The sequence below is a fragment of the Choloepus didactylus genome, chromosome 8 (assembly GCF_015220235.1).
Source record: "Choloepus didactylus isolate mChoDid1 chromosome 8, mChoDid1.pri, whole genome shotgun sequence".
NCBI classification, from domain to species: Eukaryota; Metazoa; Chordata; class Mammalia; order Pilosa; family Megalonychidae; genus Choloepus; species Choloepus didactylus.
The window spans coordinates 63474784-63481170 of record NC_051314.1 but is presented as its reverse complement, the minus strand read 5'-3'; the positions used below and the strand labels follow the sequence as shown (position 1 = coordinate 63481170).

At 43.2% G+C, this 6387-nt stretch overlaps 1 pseudogene; it reads right to left on the bottom strand.

Moving 5' to 3' along the window:
- Positions 1-922: 922 nt before the first annotated feature.
- On the bottom strand, positions 923-5827 carry LOC119542657 (annotated as a pseudogene).
- Positions 5828-6387: the final 560 nt, after the last annotated feature.

Below are 6387 nucleotides of genomic sequence, written 5' to 3'. Positions count from 1 at the left end.
TTTTTCACATTATCTTTCAATTATAAAATCATCGTCACTCTCAATTTTAAACAATTATCGTAACACAAAACATCCCAAAGCTCTTATTAGCCCCTAATTATTTGTCCTTAGTGTTAATGGTAAGGTATTCCTATTAAAAATAGTCTATAATACGTAATGGGTAGTTTTTCCATATACCACTGTTGTTAACTCTGTACCAGTGTCATACCTTAGAAGTATGTGATGCAAACACTTATTTATATTTGTAGTGCTAATCTGTGGGATACATCCCTTTAAACAACCACTTTTGATCATGTTCACCTTCAATGTGGCACTGATATTTATAATACCATTAACAAACAGTCTTCCCTGTACATTCCTGTATCTTTAAGATCACCCTCATTATCATGCCTGTTCATTATCATGTTCTGTTCATACAGGTTATCATTCCCCCTTCACTAGCTTCTGTCTATCCCTAAGTCCCCTATATTCTATATTATAAGACACTTATTTTACATTGTCCAAGGAGTTCACATTAGTGGTAACATACAATATCTCCCCTTTTGTGTCTGATTTATTTAACTCAGCAATTATGTCTTCAAGGTTCAGCCATGTTTCATATGTTTCAGAACCTTGTTCCTTCTTACTGCTGCATAATATTCCATCATATGTGTATACCACATTTTGTTTATCCACTCATCTGTTGAAGGACACTTGGACTGCTTCCAACTCTTGGCAATTGTGAGCAGTACCATTATGAATACAAGTGTGTGTGCCAGGTACGCCCAGGGAAAGGCTGCAGACCCTGCAGGGCCTCCCCTCTTCTCTCCTGGAAAGGAGCTGGGAAGCCCTTAGTGCAAATCTGTGGACTGCTCAGTTATGGAGGGAGGCTATGCCCAAGGGGAGTCCCTGGGTCAAGCCTCCTCAGCCTCTACTGCTGTCTTCAGTACAGTAGCTTGTCCAAAGAGTGCAAACCATGGACACCACCCTCAATCCAGGCCAACATAGTCCACTTCTCAAACTTGAGCTCTCCTGAGTACATCATGCACCACAGAACCGACAGGCTACAGGCACCAATATCCTGGCAGCCATGCTGGATACCTGCTATGAGTAGGGCACAAATTTCTGAGTGGAGACTTTATCCTGGATGGAGCCTGAAATGCCCTGTGCAGTGTTCACCTTATCCCCCTCGCTGAAGTGTCCTTTCTGGCTGCTGCTCTCTTCTCCATGGCATCCAACGAGCCCATGCCCTGGTACTTCTTGAGCTGCACCCCATCCAAGAAGTATTCTCCAGGGGCCTCTGTGGTTGGTGGCGAGCAGTGAGCCCATCATCACTGTGGAGGTTCTGAGGGCCAGGGCCTTGACTTTGTGGCCCATGGTCAGATGCTGCCATCGGCTATGACAAAGCGTTGGGCGTACTCGGCCACCTTGTACACAGCACTCCTCTGGGGCCAACCACAGGTGATCACTTCTTGGGTGATGCAGACGGAGCCGCAGCCCATCCCCACATGCAGCTCATCCACCCCAGCATTGATCAGGTTCTTAGCCTGAGCGGCTATCACCACATTCCCACCAATCGCCTAGAGGTGGGGGTACTTCTGCTTGATGTAGTGCACCACAGCAATCTGAATTCCCCTGGGAGGAGTCCAGCATGATGACATCGGCACCCACCTGGGTGAGCAGGTCCAGACGGTATTTGATATTTGTCATCCTCGCGGGTGCCAATGGCAGCCCCACACAGCAGCTGATTGTGAGTCCTTGGAGGACAGAGGGTAGTCCCGGTTCTTCTTCAGTTCGGTGCAGGCGATGATGGCCACTACCTCGCTGCGATCCTTGACGATAGGCAACTTCCCTTTCTTGCTGCACTGCAGGATCTCATTTGCCTCTTTAAATGTTACGCCCGCTGGAGCCACCACCAGCTCATTCCGCAGCGTCAGCACTTCACTAAGGAGGGTGGCGTGGTCCTTCTCCACGAAGAAGTCGATGTCTCGGGAGGTGACGATGCCACCAGCTTACAGTCCAGCCTGCGGGTCTCAGTGATGGGGACGCCGGAAAAGCCACACCAGGTCTTGGCCTCCAGCGCGTCACCCACCGTGTGCGAGGGGCGCAGCACCACGGGGTCCGTGACGAAGCCCTGTTCAAACTTCTTGACCTTCCACACCTCATTGGCCTGGAACTCTGGGGTGCAGTTTTGGTGAATGAAACCAATACTTCCCATCAGAGCCGTCGCGATGGCCATGTCAGCCTCTGTCACGGTATCGATCACGGTATCGGTATCTCCCGTGAGATCAGTGGGGTCTATGGGGTGATTTTCCGAGTCAGGGCTGAAGTCAGGGCCACCTCATTGACTATGAAGTCTATGAACCCCGGCGAGATCAGGAAGTCGTTATAAATGAGGCCGTCGGCGTTGGCGAAGAGCTGCTGCGCGTTGAACGCATCCTCACGCACGCAGTGGATGCAGCCACTAATCGGGTGGTGCGCGTGCTGCTAGAGACAACGCGACCCGACATGAACATCCGCTCAGGCGCCCTGGCTGCTGCAGATACTGCTGCTGATGCCGCGCCACGGCCACGCTACCACCGCGTAGTAGACCCGGTCGCTCTATTGCTTTCTATATGCATATGCATATATATAATATGTGCTACTTTACATAATATGGCTATGATTATTTGCAACTTATTTTTCTACACAGGAATCTATTATGGAAATTTTCCTATGTCAATGTATATTGTTATACATCATCCTTTCTAAGGCTGCCTTCCTCTCCATTGCATGTGCATTTGGTTTCAAGCAACAGAAACCCAAAGTGAATAGACTTTAACAGAAAAGGAGATTAATCAGATTGCAGAATCTAAGATTGAACAGCTGAGGAAAAGGTAAAGATGCAGTAGAACATCAGGAACAACTAGAACCAGGGGCTTAAGCAGCACTAAAACTTCCTCTCTCCTGATTTGCTTTCCTCTTTGGATCCATTTCATGTTCTTTTACTGCAACATAGCTTTCTCCACACAGCAGGAAACATTGCTTGTGACTGTACTGACTATAATTTTCAGAGTATGGTATTCAAAATGTTAGGCAAGGGGATCATTAGTTAATTCCCACTCCTATGCCACTTAGCTCATAGAATATATCAACCCTACAGAGGCCATGTGAATGGGCAAATGCAGTTTTCAGGAGAATAGAGCTATTAGGCAAAAAAAGTATAGATGCTCACTATAATTCAATTAATCAGTGTCCTATTGATGGACATATAGAAGGTATACAGTTTTATATCAACATAGATATGCTCAATAAATATTTTAAGACCACTATGAACATTCTTTTACATTTAACTTTTAACACATTTCTGATAACATTCTTATGATATATTCCTAAGAGTTGAATTTATTCAATTGTTTGATTCAATAATTTGTTTTTAGTATCTACCATGTGTCAGGCTCTATTCTAAGCACTGAGACTACAGTGATGAATAAAACCAAGAAAAACCCCTGTCTTCATGGAGCTTACATTCTAGTGCGGGAATAAAGATAATAAATTAAATAAAACTTATTGAGGAAGGTTGAGGATTGCTATTTTTAAGTAGGGTGGTAGGGAGGGCAGCCCTCAAAAGTGACATTAAAGCAGTAACCTGAAGAAGGTCAGGGAAAGTCAGCAGCTTTTGGAGGATAATGCATTCCATAGAAGAAAGGCCAAGTACAAAGCCCTGGGGTGAGAAGACAATTGGCCCGTGTGAGGAAGAGTAGGAGGTCAGTGTGGCTGAAGCAGATTAGATCAGGAGGCGAGCTACCAAAGAAGATGCCAGAGAGGTGATGGGGACCTGATCCTGGAGGGCCTTTCCGGGCTCTGCAAGGCCCTTGGCTGCTAATGGAGTGACGCAGAAGTCACTGGATTGACATGCACTACCCAACTGGTGGCCTGTGGGCCTGTGCCAGTCCTGAGCCGTCTGTTACAGGCTCATGACAAAGCAAGTAGATAAGCTGAGAGCAAGCATTTAGAACTTGTTAAAGAAAGGTTCCTATGTTATATTTCTTCTCATTATTGAATGCCTATTGAATCTGATAATAAAAATTCAACTTGTAATTTTTATGCCTTTTTTAAATTTCATTTTTCTAGTAATTCATTTGTGCTGTACTTCACAAAAGCACCAATGCATGATGGAATGGAAATTTTAAAAAATAGTCCTTTACCACAGATAGTTTAAAAAGTATTGCCTTAATTTGCATTTTAAAAGTATCACCCTGGCAGCTATCTTGAGAAAGAGCAAGTATGGAAGCAAGTAAAGTAAAGAGAGAGAATTTTGGTGACTTGGGCCAGGATGGTAAGAGACAAGTTCATATAAAAAGAAGTGGGGAGGATTCTGGTATATTTTGAAGGTAGAGCTTTCGGGATTTGTTAAAGAGTTGGACATGGTATATAGGTGCAAAAAAAGAGTCAAAGGTGATTCCAGAGCTTTGGCCTGAGCAAATAAGGAAGACCAGGAAAGAAACAAGTTAAAGGAGTTCCAATGTGAACATGTTATATTTGATATCTATATTAGAATTCCAAGTAGAACTAAACTTCAGAGGAGAATTCAAATACATAGAGATTTGGGGAAATAAGGATGATCCAGCAAAGGAGTCTAAGAGTGGTCACTGAGGCAGGAAGAAAACTAGAAGAGTGATGTCTTGTAAGCAAGTGAAGAAAATTCAAGAAGCAAGGCTTGACTAAGTGTGTTAAATGCTGCTGATGGATAAATAGGTTGAGGCTGGACAGAAGACCACTGGAAGTGGAAAAATGAGATTATTAGTGACTTCGACAAGAACACTTTTGTGAAGTGGTAGGGGCAAAATCTGGTTACCATGAATTCAAGAGACAACGGGAAGAAAAGAATTGGAGATGGTGAGTACAGACAACTCCTTCTCTAGATCACTAGATTTTGCTTTTACAATTAACAAAGAATTGGGGCTAGAGATGAATGGAGAAGTGGGTTAAGCATTTTTTAAGATAGCAGAAATTACAACATATTTTTATGCTGATGAGAATAATCCATTATTGAGGGAAAAAAATGTTGATGCAGGACAATAATGAAGCAATTGCTAGAGCGTATTCTTGAGGAGGCAAGAGGGAAAAGGATTTAGAGCACTGAGCTACCCTTAGAAGTGTAGTAGCAGGAAGCAAGGCTGGGTCTATGAACACAGAGGCAGACGGGTGGGAGATGGGATGTGGGAGTGAGTGGAAGTTCACTTCTGATGTGTCAGCTTTCTCAGTAAAATAGCAAACAAGTTCCTCATGAGAGTGGGGTTCGAATACAAGGTGTTAGAATAGGAGAAAGTGTAAAATTGTCATCTAAGAGAATGAGAGAATTAATGGACTAGACGAGTATAGCATGATTTAACAGGCAGGAATAAAATCTCTTTAGAGACTGATGATCATGAACTTAACATGAGCCAGGACAGCATGGTTGTGAGTTTCTCTCCAGCTATGTTCAGGTGCACTGGTGAAGGAGTGCAGTACAGGAGAGGTGGATTTTACCAGGGCTTTGGTTTTCTGAGGTGAAATGACAAGAGAGTTGAGTGTGGATGCTAGAAAAAGACATTAATGTTGGCCCGTGATTGCAAATATTATGTACATTTTAAAGGCTTTTGATACATGTATTAGTTTCATATTGCTGCTGGAACAAATTTCCACAGACTTTGTGGCTTAAAATGACATAAATTGATTGTCTTACACTTCTGAAGGTCAGAAGTCTGTCAAAGGTCTCACTGGGCTGCACTTCTTTCCAGAGGTTCTGGGGGAGAATCCATTTCCTTGTGTTTTCTACCTTGTAGATGCTACCCACATTCTTTGGCTCATGGCTTCCTTCCTCCATCTTCAAAATCAACAATAACATGTCAAATCGTTTTCACATTGCATCACTCAGACCACCTCTTCTACTTCCCTCTTCCACTTTTAAGGACCAGAATAGCATCTTTATCTTAAGGTCAGCTAATTAGCATACTTAATTTAATCTGCAACCTTAGTTCCCCTTTGCTATATAGCATAGTATAGTCACAGATTCCAGGAATTAAAAGGTGGATGTATTTAGGGGAACATTATTCTGCCTACCACAGTCCATAATGCCAAAGTGTCCTGTAGAAGCACCACACTCCCTCCAATACAGTGTGAAAGGGCTGCTTTGCTACTATTTTGCAACTATAAGCACTGTTGTTTTTCTTAATTTTACCAATCTGACAGTGGACAATGATATCATATATGCTCTTTATTTACATTTATTTGATTATGTGCTTATGGATTGGAAGACAAAATATTAAGATGTCAATTCTACTGAAAGCAATGTTCAGATTCAGCACAATTCCAGTCAAAATCCTACAGTCTTTGCACAAATAGAACAGCCAATAATCAAATTTATATGGAAGGGTAAGGGTCCCA